A 15870-nucleotide genomic window follows, 5' to 3' on the forward strand; every position below is an offset into this window, starting at 1 on the left:
TCTTCTTGTACGTGTGTGCTTTTAAAAGATAACTACATCCAAAGACTCAATAACGGCTCTGGTAAAGTTTATAGATGTGAAGCACTTCTGAGAAAACCCATCGCTTAATGACAATTGAACAAAGAATATGTTGAAGGATTCAATCTTGCACTTAGCCATAAAAGGGAAGTTTGGGTATCCAGCATCTTGCCAACAAACCGACTCCAACCATAATGTGAAAGGCAAGTTAACTGTGAAACCTCTTTCCCACTTTGTAATATTGTTGCCTCTTGAATTCCAAAAGGTATCTGGCTACTTAGATCCACAAAACTCGTGTCAAGTAAACTTTGCATGATACAATTGTGACATGCAAGCTTGACACACGCTCTAGTTTCCCTCTAAAAGAGGGTAAGTCAAAATATTATGACAATATTAACTGTAATTTGATCATACACTATTGAGGTATTGCATGGAATAAACAATATACTATCAATGCACTAATGAAGAACTCAAAATAAACAAATTTATTATTGCTACAATATCGCCACTCTTGGGATTCTCGGATAAAGCATGTAACCTGCATGGCAAAAGCTTCTGAGAATAGAGTACCTCCTACCTAGAGGTGTGTCCCCTGCTCAAAATATAGAACCCTTCTCTACTATGCACTTTTCTTAAAGATAAATATGTGCATAAAACAGAACTAAGAAAAACACCTAAATTAAGAAAAGTGATCATCTAAGTCAAACTATAAAAGCATACTAAATATGGCTCTATCTATGTTTGGGAAACACTAAACAAGCATGTTTGCATACAACAAACACAAGATGCCTAAAATCGATGCACTTCTTTCATTACTGCTACACCCTCACAAGAAAACTATAGTCTACAGCATGTATCCGAAGGTTGCATGCATCTACTGAAGGTGCAAACCGAAAGGATCTACTGAGATGAAGTATTGTTGAAGGAGAAACACCTTCAAAACAATAGATAGAGTCTAATGTGCATTCAACCCATCACAGACCAAGGTTGCTACTAGGTACACTTCTCTCCTAAATGGAAACTGTAGTGTATTGTTGCTCTATTGAAGGAAAAACACCTTCATAGCAACACAGATAAAATTATAACATATATTTTCACTGTGGTATCAGTTGTAGAAGATCTCATCAATATAGGTAACAACTTCAATAATTGAAAAACCAAAAGGTGAGCTACATAAATCATTTGAAATGATAGATTTGGGCATACTTTATTATTTTTTAGGAGTGTTAGTATAGAAAATGCAAGGTAGCTTGTTGCATCTTTATGTCACAGACCAAGGATGCGAATAAATACAAAAAAGATTAAATAGCACGGTACAAGTCGATTGCAGGTTATTTCGAAACAAGAATGGAGTTCTCCTTGTGCAGATTCTAATCTAGTGGGTTTAGATTTAAATAAGAAATTTATAGTTATGGGGTTGGAATTGTCTCATGATTCATGGCAAGTCCCAAAGTTTTTCACTAGAAAGAATTAGAGCGAGTCGTCAGCTTTATGAAAGGGAACACCCTATTCGTAGGGAGATAAATTCAAATTGGTCAGGCATATTATTTCTCGTATTCTTGTACTTGTGTGCTTTGAAAAGCTAACCACCTCCAAAGACTCAAGAACAACTCTGGTAAAGTTTATAGGTGTGAAGCACTTCTGAGAAAACCCATCACTTAATGAAAATTGAGCGAGGAATATGTCGAAGGATTCAATCTTGCACTCAGTCATAAAAAGGAAGTTGGGGTATCTAGCATCTTGCCAACAAACCGACTCCAACCATAATGTGAAAGCCAGGTTAACTGTGAAACCTCTTTCCCACTTTGTAGTATTGTTGCCTCTTGAATTCCAACAGGTATCTTGCTGCTTAGATCCACAAAAATTGTCCCAGGTAAACTCTGCATGATACAATTGTGACATGCAAGCTTGACACACACTCTAGTTTCCCTCTAAAAGAGGGTAAGTCAAAATATTATGACAGACTTAATTGTTATTTGATCATACATTGTTGAGGTATTGTATGGAATAAACAATATACTATCAATGCACTAATGAAGAACTCAAAAATAAACAAATTTCTTGTTGCTAAAATAGCGCCACTCTTGGTATTCTCCAAGGAGACACTGACTTCTACACATTTGGAATCTTTACTTGGTCCACAGAAAGATTAAGCAATGGTAGTGATCACTCTTTGCCCTCTCATGGAAGGTCTATACAAAGTCAGAAATAAATTGATTTAAAAGTGAGGTATATTCTTGACAAATAGGAGTCTGAATCTTCAACTCTAATTTAGTGGCAAGGAATATTCAACTGTAAATGCCTGATCTTCTACAGTGTAAATTTCTAGATAAATGGCTAGTCTAAATCTATCCATTGTCCACATATCCCAAAAAATCATGTATGTTTAGACTCTAGTTGTGTGTGAGAGGGGAGATCACATAAATAATCCATTATCAAAAGAAAAAGTTAAAGCATAACATTCTATGGAGAATTTTTTTAAAATTTTATTACATACCTTAGAAAGTTTGAAAGGACATAACTGAAGCTTCCCTCTCCTTCCACAATTCATTAAATATGCCCCTTTTCCAATGCAGATGTGGCATGTAGAATCACAATCAGCAAACATAATATGAAAAGTAAGTTTAATGAATTAAAGTAGATTTGTTATACCTCAAGCAAATGGACTCTGAGAAATTGGATTCATTCTCTACAAAAGATGATATAGCAAGATCTAATCACATTTTTAACTGAAATAAAGGTAAATTGGATTCATGCTCTATAATAGACAATATAATGAGATGTAATGATATTTGCAACTCAAACAAAGGTAAGTTGAATAAGCTCAAGCTCCAAAATGATGGCATCCAACTTCTGAGTGGCAGTTACTGTATATATCTAGCTAGAGGCTATAACATAAATATATTTGTTATATGTGAAGATAAAAAATGAAAGGAATGTGAAATTTTGACCATCAACTATAAGTTCCTTTCAAGGACTAGATCAAACCATAACATTGTTATCAAGATAATCAACTCACCCATGCTAGTACGCTTCTAGTAGTTTCATGATAAAACTCAAACTCAATAAACTTCAAACAACATAAATTAACCAACAATATGTCTGAGGTTGGTTACCTAAGGATTATATCATACTAAATTACCTTTTGCATCTAACATTGAAAATGACTATGAAAGAAATGAAGACAAATCAGTGATTATGATGGATGCATGTGATGAAATAAAATAAAATAAAAACCTTTCTTCTTGCTACTGATGAGCCTTCTAGGGGATTCTTGGATGAAGTTGATCTTGGTCTGTTTTCTGAAATCAAAGAGACACTTTCTAGCTACTCTAATTTGACATACAACAACCCTAATGCTTATGAAAATGAATATGGAAAGAAATAAGCATTGATGAACCTAGTCTTGAAGAAGGTGTCTCAAACTCTAATATGGATAGTATTTTAAATTTCTATAGCTAGCAGAGGGTTTTCCCAGTTGGGTTCCCTAGAAAATTTTGTTTTTTTTGCTATAGTGTGACTGTGTTTTATTTCTGTTCTATTCCACTGCAAATTGGTAGAGATATTTTTTGTCTTGGTGCAACAATTAGTTTCATATTTATTCATTCAAGCAGTAGCAGAATTTCGAGGAAATTATACATAAGGGAAAATTATATTTTCACTTATATCTTTTGCAAGTAAAATTGACAAATAAATTTTCATCCAAAGTGTTTAGGTTACTAGCAAGTGGTATCACAACATATCTCAACATTGCAAGGCATAAATCATACTATTCAATAAGGTTGAGACTTGAGATAAAAAATCTTCCCAAGTTATGAAAGCAAGAAAACTTCTATTTTAAGTTCTAAATCTATCCAACCATAACAAAAGTATGCCATTTTCAATACCCTTTAGTCAAAGCTATTCCTGGCCTCATTTAACTCAATTAAGAATATATCAATCTCGTTCATATTTCTTCTTTTGTTCATGCTTCTAAGTTATATATTTATGAAACCTAATATATCATTTATGTTAAGTGATTGTTCATTCAAAATTATTTAGTCCGTCCAGCGCATCTACCTAATTTTCCGATCAGTTTCTGGGCAGACTCTATCAGACATTTGCAGCAGAAAATAGAAGATTATTTTAGTACCTAGTGTTATATAACTATAATATGGAAAAATTATTTTGGGTTTTTTCCCTAAAAATATTTACAAAATTTTCAATCCCGAAGCCATTTTAGGGAGAATTTTAGTCAGGAAGAAATTTAGTATTATTTTTGGAAAATTGGAGTGCAACTAAAAGAAATTCTTTCCGTTTTCTCAAAAGATTCCAGCACCAAATATGAGTGAATTCACAGAACTTAAGATTTGGAAATAATTAAATTTCACTTCGCTTTTCCAGGACCATATATGAGAGAATTCACAAAACCTGAAACACTTAAATTTTACCTCATTTATTAGGATTTGAAGTTCCCTAAGATGAAAACATGTAGCATTAAGGATCTACTTTGCTTGTTTAAGGACAACGTTCGCTTTATAAATAGTGATACAAGAATCCTTGTATACATGCCTGACATAGGTATTTGGTCACAAGTAATGAAACTGAACTCCATCAATACATAACAGACAAGGTAGAATGTAAGAGAGCATCTACTTTTCAACATATACTCTGACAAAAATAAACATCTATACGGTCATATAACGTTGTCACCACACAAAGAAAGGAATTAAAAACCAAAATAAAAATAGGAACAGGCTTGGATTGTTATGGTTACTCTAGCAAAATGTTAAACATGATCAATATGGTAATATGGAAAATAGTGTAGTTGATTATGATTTATTGAGCCCAAGGTGTTAGCCCAACCGAATGCCATTAATGTTACTGGGTATTTGGCTAGTACTGTGCTGGCAGGTGCCATTCGAAATCCCTTGGGTGAGGTGCACTACTCAATGCAAATGGGTTTACCAGGGATGCCATCCATGAATGTGGGGAAACATCCATTGGGATTCCCTAGACAGTTTTTCTTGGAAAGAATAAAAATAGGATTTCCTAAAGAGAAATTTTGAGATGCATACATTGTACACCCAGTAAAATCAACTCTATAGAGACAAACCATAAAAGAAGTAAAAATACAGATGCTTTTACCTATGTTCCCTTGTGAGTGTGCACTTCATGTGAGATTTTACCATGGAGATCACATTCTCCTTTGCACCTTCAACTTTGCGGACTCCATTTTCATGAGGTTTACTAAATGAACTGCCATTGTTTAGCTGATGATGTAAACTATTACTTCTTTCAGATAATATTATACCCAATATCTCACTAGAAACACTAGGTACTTGCAGCCTATTATTTCCAACGTCCCTACATGAGATCTCCTCTGTTATCCTTTTTGGATTTTCCAAATAGTTAGCAGTTGCAGGAATGTGTCTATCTTGACTATATCTAGTTCTTGATCGTACATGAGCAGTTAAGATGCTTCCGCTCACAACAATTGACGGTGCATTTCCCATCAATTCTTATAAATGATTTTTTTATGACCAGAAGATAATCCCTACCAATTTATTCCATCTTTATGAGAATTAGCTGGACCTATATTATCTTCTTTTGATGCTAGAGTACGTTCCATCAATGCCCACGCTTGATCAACATCAGATTTAACTGTTTAATTTTCCATCTCTAAAACAGGGGCTAAATTACTTCTTCGAGTAGATTCATGAAAGAGAAGTGACCTGTTGTTAGGTGTGGGTTGTACAATTGCATCAGTCCCATCTCTGGCCCCAAATCTGTCAAGGGAAGAGCTAGGTGAAAAACGCTAAAAGCCTCTTCCTAGTGCAGACCAATTGTCATGTAAAGCTTGTACACGCTCCTGAAGTATGTGCTGACCTGAGAGAGTTTTTGTCCATACAATGGATACTTGGGATGTAGACCCAGATGCTTCAGTTTTCCTAAGTGAAGCCCTTGTTGCATCAAGAAAACTAGGAGATGGATTTGGAGTGCTTCGTCGCAAAATCCTTCTGTGAATTGTTCTTACATGAGTTGGCCTTGTCTCTGCAAGAGGAGAAGAAGAAGAAAGGTGGTGATAAATTGAGCTCTAATTTTATTCTTTCTACAACCATCCCAACTGGAGCATCTTCCACAAATCCTCTGATTCCTAAGCTTCATCCCCATAGTCAAAATCAAGCACAAAATCCTCAACATCTTCATCATGTGTGTTGGACTGTCCATGAATAGATGTTTGGTAGCCTTGGCAATACCAATCTCCTTCAGGGATAGCCCTTCCAAGGCCAACACAAAATGTATGATATGTTGAATAATAGTGATCACACAATAATAAAATATCACCATCACCACCCTCATTACAATCTAAGCAAACTATATTTACATAGGGATCAATAAATCCCATCACTTCTTCTTTTGAAGGTTGACATACATGCCAAACAAAACCAAATCATATAATAAAATCACCTTCAAATGCAGAACCAACTGCTTAAACTTAAACCATACGTATGCAAATAAATAATCATGCTTCGTAGGAAAGATAGTAAGATAAAGGCAATGAAATATCTTTAAGAAATCCAACAAGGTGTTGTAGCTGGAAACTGATATCACCAACAAACACAAGGATTGATAGAATAAAAGGATGAAATAAAATGAACTAGACCCAAGGGAACTCAAATGTATATGTCTTTAAACATGAACCTATAAATTCAAAGAACCCTGATAAATAAAGATTACTGCTACAAATAGAACATAAACTACTCCAAATAGTTATTGGGAAAATAACTAAATTCTAGCATTCAAACAAGGGCATAAACATGTTGTCAAATGGCAAAGTTGAAAGCAGTTAAAAACATCAGGGGTATGTTGCAAATCCAATTCCTATCATTGAAATCAATAAAACTACCATTGGAATCTCAGGCTTGGATCCACTTCTCTATTGAATCTATTCATCTACTTGTCTACTCAATCTGTTATAACTGCACCAAATGGTGCCACATGATAAATAAATTGTAACTTCAACATATATTTTCAAACAAAGGCTATCTGTTGGACATTGGAATGAGTGATGCAGGAGCATCCCCAGTCCATTAGTGTTCTTGCATCACCAAAAACGTGTTTAAATTCCAGCATCTCGTTCATGTTTAATCATCAATTTCTGCTTGTGAGACTTACATGAGACCATAGGAGATCACTCTTAGTTTCACCAACTCCCACTTTAAACATGACATTTCTAAAAATAGTTGGAACGAAAGGCAAGATACATTGTACTTAGTTTATTCACCCATTACACTAGAACCACAATAAAAACAAGAGGAGTTGAGATGACGGATTGTTGCTATTGGAGAAATAAGACAAAAACAAAGAGATACTGAATTAACAAAAATACAGCATGGTGTGATGGCATGGCATCACAGATCTTGTTGTTTCTAGAAACATTTTGCTGAATGATGAAACAAAAATCAACTCCAGCAATAATTAATACATTCATTGCAAAGGAGGAGATCATTGAGAAAGAAATTTTAACATAGACCAAAAATCACTAGGCTAAGGTGGAAGAATTCATTGAGGAAAACAAATTAAAAGAAGCAACAAACTCTCTTGAGAAGTAGGCACCGACTTCCACAAATGAAATTGAGCACAATAATTGGGAAAGAAGATCCTTGGAGTAGTTGAGGCATATCATTGGGCAATTGAGGAAGATCACTCCACTAAAAATGAAGGAGATTGTTAGGGAATAATCACTGAGTAGCAAGAAGGGTAAACTCCTTGAAATAAAACTAGCATGGAATATGTGCCTAAATAAGAAACCATGCAACCCATTGTTGTGTGAGAAATAGAGTATTTCTTTTTATTCATCCTTTCTTAATCACATGCATGAGGATCAATTTCTGCTGCAGAGTGAATGTAATTGAGTAGCATCATTGTTATTTCACCGATTTACTTGAATGTTATAATACAAGCTCAATGATAAAATCCTCATGTGGAATTGTTTGGCTTTTGTTTAGTGATGTACATTGATTGTAATTGACACCATCCACTGAGATGGGTAGTAAATTTTATTTCTTATCTACCTACAGCAGATTAGTATGCATTTGTGCAGGTTTTGTGTTTTCCAACACCCATCGATTAGTATTAAAGCAGGAATAACCTGTGTTAGCGCTTGAGATTTCACCTCAGGCTGAAAAGGTAAACCTTCAAGGCTACATCAAACCATTTCACCTCGTAGCTAGCCCTACGAGGTATGAGAAGGCTCTCTCGGGTCAGATTTGATAGATCTTTCAATATGATTAGGCTGACCAATTAAGAATAAGGATTTTAGGCTAGTAAATTGATAGGGGGTTTGGATTTAATGATTTTTGGGGTTTTTTAATGGAATGACGGGGCTTTTCTGGGCTACATGGGCAAAATCACAGCTTCAAACAGAAAAATATAATGACTACACAGGTTGTCAACTGAGGCAAGGTAGGACTGGTGAGGAGCTAAGGAGGGCAGACAATAACTCTGAATCCTCCTTAAACAGTAGAAAACATCGAATGCGAACAAACTTATAGGAGGAGCATATAATACTATGAATTCCTACCTAATCACTTCATTTGTTCGGCTTGAAAGGGTCATGAAATGAAATGGAACATAGCTAATTACATATGAGACAAAGGGAAAAACTTATGTTAAATCAACATACCACATGAATCTCGGCAAACAGAGCTGTGAAATTCCATTAAATTCTTTGTCATAAAACTGTACAATAAAAGGCTCTCTGCTTCTCCAGCAGCTCCCAGCGCTCAGAAAAAACTCTCCCTCTCTCACCCTCTCAAAAAAAAAAAAACTCTTCTACAAATGAATTTTTAATACATTAAATAAAAAAGCTGCCCAAAACAGGGGCGTTGTTTTAACGAACCTCACAAAAATATCAAACAAACTATAGCTGGGGAAAAACAAGTCGACCCCAAGATGAGGGATTTGTTTTATTATCCTTATTAACAAAATAAACTAAAAATAATCAGCGCTTTCCTGAAGGGAGAATGGCGCTCTTTCCACTGAATTCTGTTGATGGTTTGGCTAAGTTTGAGGCAAATCTGGTGAATAGGTGGCATTACAGGTGTCCTTCCCTTTGCTAAAAATAACATAGGCAATCGAAATCTTATTCTCTGCTGCTAGGTGTTCAATCGTCCTTTTTTAAGTTTCATTCACATCTGGAAAGTATATCTTCAAACTTATTTCATGCCTATTTCTGCGCTTTGACGTAATGGCTGCTTACTTTTTCCTCCTGTCATGTGTGACTCAAATCTGAGATCAATAATTTCAATGGCGCCATCACCTCTTGCTGCATATTAGAATCACCATCCTCAGTCCCATACTGGTTGAATGATGAATGCTTATAACTTAGTGCTTTTCTCAAGTGATTATCCCAAATGATTGTTATAATGCATTTTTATCCCAATTATTTCTTTCACATTCTCCATTTGACAGATTGCACTTGTGCAGGTATACTGTGGGAAGAATAACACCAGAGCCAACACGTGATATTTGCGCTGCTGATTTTGGTCCAAAAGCTCGGATATGGATGCGGTTCCCTTCAATGACATCGATGAGATCATCAACAGTGGCATCTTCCCTGAACAATACCTCAGCATTTGATAACAGAGTTTTTCGTTAACATGTGTTAATGCCATTGTGCTGTTGAAGGAAATGTCACCAGTCTTTTTCCTCTTGAAATGCATGCGATTGCATGTTGGGTAATGCTTTGCCTTTTTCAAGTAGCTCTGAGACAGCATTCTGTCCATAACAAACTGCAACGGAAGCTACTTCTAAACTGGTGGATTGAGCCTGCGCTTTTTGCTTTGATTTCCGTATCTTTTTCATCTCCTTTGCTTTAGCTTTCGTTTGGCATCTTTCTCCGCCTTTTTAAGAGCCATTTCATTGTAACGCCGCAGAGAAGCCCCGCCAGACTTTGGAGCTCTCCTAGTTGAATCTTTGCTTGATTGCCTGCCACCTGCGTTTGCCCTTACTACATACCTGTGGTAAGTTTTGTGAGATAAAATATTATTTCCATCAAAAACACAACCAGCGAAATGTCCTCCACTTGCAAGCAACACAACCCTCAAGTTTTTCTGATCTCGAGATTCTTTAACCAAGGATTGCAACCTCGCAATCACCTCCTTGTCAGCCAAAGCTAAACCCTTAGCATCATTCTCTTTGACCATAGAGTTGTTATGTTCAGGAAGTAGATCCTCTCTGTCACCCAAAAACAAACTTTTCCAAATTGAGACAATTTCTCCAGACTGTAGGGATATTAAAATTTGGTTTTTCATATTCATGGATCTATTCACAGACTCGGTTTGAGTTTGCCAGCCACAAGTGATAGGATCATCCGACTCTTCATCTGATCCAGAAATACTAGAAATGTCATCATCTTTCAAAAATGTTCCCTGTGCTACTTCCTCAAATTCATCTTCATTGAGAGGACCTCTTCCAATAATTCTCCGTGAATTGACTGATGCAATAGCTTCTGACACCTGAGCTCTTAGATTTTCTTCCAAATTAGGAATATATTCTGCCATGCACATGCCATCAACCCAAACTGGAAGTGTGACATCTTCAATGTCAAATAACTCCTTCAATGTTTTTGATGCAACTAACTTTAGCTGTGGAGAAGATGGCATTTCAGATTGTCTTTTCCTTACAGGAAATATGAGCTGTAAGAATATCTGCAAGCGGTGTTTCAATGGATACCCAACCAGAATATTGCTTAAATCAAGGTCCAAAAGGGGAACAACAAACTTCACCGCATCTGGCCTCTCAATTCCAGATAACAAACAAATCTCCAGTCCCTCCCTAGGAATAATGGTGCTGATTTCAAATTTCAATCTGGGATCATCTAGTTCCTCAACACGCTTCCTTTGATAACCCATGTACAAATTCCTTAATTCAAGAATGAGTCGCAAAAGCCCTGATGGGTCTTTAATTTTCTAGTCACAAAAAATGTCCCAAATTGACTAAGATGTTTCTTGACCTTCACCTGTAAAGGAAAGGGGCTGAAAGCTATCATCATCCAGTCCAAAGATGATATCCGGTGCAGCCCAAGGGTATTGAGAATTATATATTACATCCCATTTAATGTAATCAAGACAACATGGTAAAAGTAAGGTGAAGCGATCTGCATAGCGTGCATTTCTTGAACCATAGGAAACTTACTCAACCTCAATAAAATAATCTTTTGGTGTATGAAACCAGGCTGTAAGGCGTGCAGAGCGCTGCTTGTCCTCCCCAATCCCGGGCAAATAGTCACGTAAGCATTCTTCACCCTTATGTGAAGCACAGAGAGCTAAAAGAGATCCATACATGACTGAATCAAATTTCAAAACCATCCCTTTGAAATCCTCTAACAACTTGCAAGCTTTGGAATACCCATGTCGAGCTTTAACACAGCCTTTCCATGTTGCTTCATCCAATCAAAGAGCACATGAATCTCTTCACTGTCATCCAACTGCAATGGAGCTGTAACACCATAAAGACAACCAAAATATATACCTGCATTTTGCAATACCTGCTCTCCACAAAATATATATAAATGATGCTTTGAAATTGGTTTGTGCAGGTAGAAGTTTTGAAGTTTGCTGCTGTCTTAAGAAGAGCTGAAGATAAATTACATAATTTGAAAAGCAACATTAATGATTTCTAATCTCTGATATAAGACAGAGTCTAACAACCTGCAATGAGGCAAATCCAACAAAGGAGGGAGAAATTTTTTTAGGCATTTCTTGTCTGTCAGGAAAAACCCAGCAGCACTAAGGTTTGTAGGGTTTCTCTAATTTTGGAAATGGGAGGGTTTAAGTTTATTGTATGTACGATTCTTCTGATTGATCTGTGTTCCTCTGTATTGGTTGAATAGCAGCCCCTTATTTTAACTTATCACAATGGTCCCCTGCTCACCAGTAGTCCTATTGTGGATGTTCATCTGATTTGGTATGGCAGATTCAACCCTACTCAGCATTCCATTGTGGCAGATTTTGTTTAGTCCTTGGAAGCCAGCAAGACCCTAGAGCCCTCTTTGTGTAGCTGGTGTAAAACCACTCAGAGATACTGTGGTTAGTCCAACAAGGCCATCTCCATGGCAAATACAAGGCTAGGAAAGCAGAAGTTGGATGTTGGTTATTCCCTTGGCATATCTCTGAAGCAGAGCCAAATTATAGCTCTGGTGCAAGGGGAAATTTCTTCCAAAGCTTTGCTCGAGAATGGAAATGTCGTGTATTTGGTACTCACGTCTGATGATGTTACTATAGAGGGATTTTGTATTCTCCACAACTGCAATTGAGCACAATCATTAGGCAAGAAGATCCTTGGATCAGTTGAGGCATATCACTGGGCAATTGAGGAAGATCACTCCACTGATAATGAAGGAGATTGTTAAGGAATAAACACTGAGCAGCAAGAAGGGTAAACTCTTGGAAAGAGAACTAGCATGGAATCTCTGCCTAAATAAGAAACCATGCAACCCATTGTTATGTGAGAAATAGAGTATTTATTTTTATTTATCCTTTCTTAATCTCGTGCATGAGGATCAATTTCTGCTGCAAAGTGAATGTAATTAAGTAGCATCACTATCATTTCACTAATTTACTTGAATGTTATAATACAAGTTTAATGATAAAATCGTCAGGTGGAATTGTTTGGCCTCTGTTTAGCAAAATACATTGATTGTGATTGACACCATCCACTGAGATGGGTAGTAAATTTTATTTCTTATCTACAGGTTTTTCATTTTCCAACACCCATCAATTGGTATTAAAGCAGGAAGAACCTGCAGTGAGGCAAATCCAACAAAGAAGATTTTTTTCTCCCTCTTTTGTTGCAAATCCAACAAAGGAGATTCAGGGGAGAGAAGCAGCTCCAGGATGAGAAATGGAAATATGATGTCCAGAAGCGTGTTGCAAAAAGAGAAAAAACATGGTATGTGGAGGAGTGGACATGAATTGGAGAAGCATATATCGAAGAAATGCAAACATTACGAAGATGTTGAGAACAATTACTACAACACTAAAACCATAGAAACAACCTAGCTGAGAAAAATTATAGCCAAAGTAAATGATGGAAGTGAACATGAAGGGAAACAAGGAAGCCTAAGAGGAACCTTGAGAGAAGAACTAGAGGACTCTCTTTTAAAATAAAAATGTGATAGAAAACTTCAGGCTACTAACTTTGTTGTCTATCTAGTGAAATATCAGTTGTTTATATAGATAGTCCGAAAAGGCCCATCAATATATATATACCATTGCGAGAGAGCTTAAAGACTAGAAATTAGAAGTTGGACATAAGAACGTCAATTGGAGCCCTATGAAGTTGGTGGGTTAATTTAGCAGCCTTCATCAAAAAATTTCTTCCACATAATAGATCAACACCGTGGAAGCTGGAATAAAACAAAAATAACCCAAGACATATGAGGATCCTTATTTGAAGGAACGATTATCTACTAACACTGTGGGATCATTATTTATGGATCTAGTGATCAGTAGCAAATCTATGTCCTAACCAATTTTATAGCTCTCTTTTACTTTCTTGTTCTTGTCCATAAGTTTGTGCACAGCAACACCAAGACACTTCTTCAGATTATTCACTAAGTATTAAGTGTTTTGTTTTTTTTTTGTTTTTTTTGTTTTTTTGCTTTTTTGTTTTTTGTTTTTTTTTGTTTTTTTGTTTTTTTTGTTTTTGTTTTTTTGTTTTTGTTTTGTTTTGTTTTTTTTTTTTTTTTTGTATCGTCAAAAGAGCTATTATGTCTTGTTCAAAGCATAGACTTGACAAACAATAATGTGAATACAAGAAGTGCATCATGTTGTTTTGTCTGTACCTATCATCCAGGAACAACTATAGGCCTGGGAGGAAGATTTATATAAAAAAAAAGGCAATGAAATTACTCACTATCCTTTGCAAAAATTAATATTCAATTTAGCAACTGCTTAGATCCAATATAGTAAAGGCCATAAATTATACTCATGAAGAGATTATATTTCAAGGATGCTTATGGACAGTAAGACAATATACCTACATACCCTTATGTGTGGTCTATTGTCAAACAAAGATCTTACTAACAATGGATCATGTGATCAACTGAAATAGGGATAATGTCAATGATGAAGCGAGTGATCGAGTAAAATATGAACTGTGATTGATCTTTGATTATATGGTTGTGATCTTACTACCTTCGATTATATGGTTGTGATCATACTTCCCTCTTCTGCAACTAATTGTTGAGCAAATCCAGACAGATAAGTATTCCTAAATGTATATGCGAAGTGTATTGAATTATTACTAATTTTATATGGTTTATTTCATAGCTGAATTAATTTTAGGTTGCCTCTCTAACTGCGATTTATGGATTCGTGAATAATGGAATGGTTGTGTGCATTTAGGTTGCATAAATCTATAGTTTCATGCCTGACAATAGTAAATAGTTAATAACAAAAACTATTCAATCTTAAATAGTTAATAACATAAACAATTCAGTTCAGTTACTTCATAAATTTGCGTGAATTTGGCTTCAGTTTTTGTGGGAATTATTCAATTCAATAGTAAATAGTTAATAACAAAAACAATTCAGTTCAGTTACTTCGTAAATTTGTGTGAATTTGGGTTCAGTTTTTGTGTGAATTATTCAATTGAGTTACTTCGTAAATTTGTGTGAATTCGGGTTTAGTTTTTGTGTGAATTATTCAGTTCAGTTACTTCGTAAATTTGTGTTCAGTTTTTGTGTGAATTATTCAATTTAGTTACTTCGTAAATTTGTGTGAATTTGGGTGGTAAACTGAAGTACCACATCCTCAAAGTGCAAAGAAGTTATATGCATGGACCAATACCATGTATCTGTGTTTGGCATGCAAGCCTTAAAAATTTATCTCCTATAAAATAGGAGAACTACTTTAAATAGCAAGTTCTCGAAATCTAACCAAAATGATTGTGTCAAGCTCTACCCACAACTAAAACCGACATGCACCTATAAATGGAACCAACATGATGGAATATGGCACATACAAATCTAGGGGTTGAAATGCCCTTAATTCACATTAGACGTCCAATGATCCAAACAACATCTGAATGCATTCACCAATTTTAAGAGCTTTAGTAGGTAGACATCGACATATGTAGAACATCTAGCTTGGTGGGCATCAGGGTTTGTGAGAAAGAGTGAGTAGATCACAGAGTGTTGGCTTATTTTAGTCTTTACAGAAAATTTAAGTAACTTTTAGTTAAGAATCATACAAGTTTTAAAGTAAATTCTACTAATTTTCATAATTTAAGAGCGGTTTCACTGATCCAGAAATAAAGAATGAATGAAAGGAATAGGAGCTTACTGATGATGACATCACTGCATGGATTCTAGAGCGTCATTTTTATTCCATTGGAGTCCACTGAGGTGCGCAGTATTCTCATAACAGCACCGGTGACCACAATGTTAGACATTTTGAACATCTAAGCCTCTCATTTGGGTCTTCTGCCTCTGCTTCTTTATTATGATAAATGGCCTCCCAAATTCATCAAATGCCAATGCCATCCCTGAAAATAGTAACAAAGTGCGGCACAGAGATTAAAGCATAAACTTAAAAGCAATGATGAAAAAAATAGTGAATTTTGAACCATAGATTTGAGGTGTATGTACTCCTCCATGTGTGGAAGAAGACTAAAAGTGGGGTGGAAATGCAGCGAGGTTAGAAATGAAACATACATATGCGCCATTAATGGACTGAAGATCTAATGGTGGTGTTCGATACAATCTGCTACTGGTAAAACCTTAATTCACAACTCTCTTCAATCTCGTTTTCCCTCCCGCCGTGTGAAAAGTGAAAATGTGCTACTCGTTTTCCCTCCGCCCTA

The sequence above is a fragment of the Pinus tabuliformis genome, chromosome 9 (genome assembly GCF_031772625.1).
Source record: "Pinus tabuliformis cultivar Carrire ecotype Pingquan chromosome 9, CPIR1, whole genome shotgun sequence".
NCBI classification, from domain to species: domain Eukaryota; kingdom Viridiplantae; phylum Streptophyta; class Pinopsida; order Pinales; family Pinaceae; genus Pinus; species Pinus tabuliformis.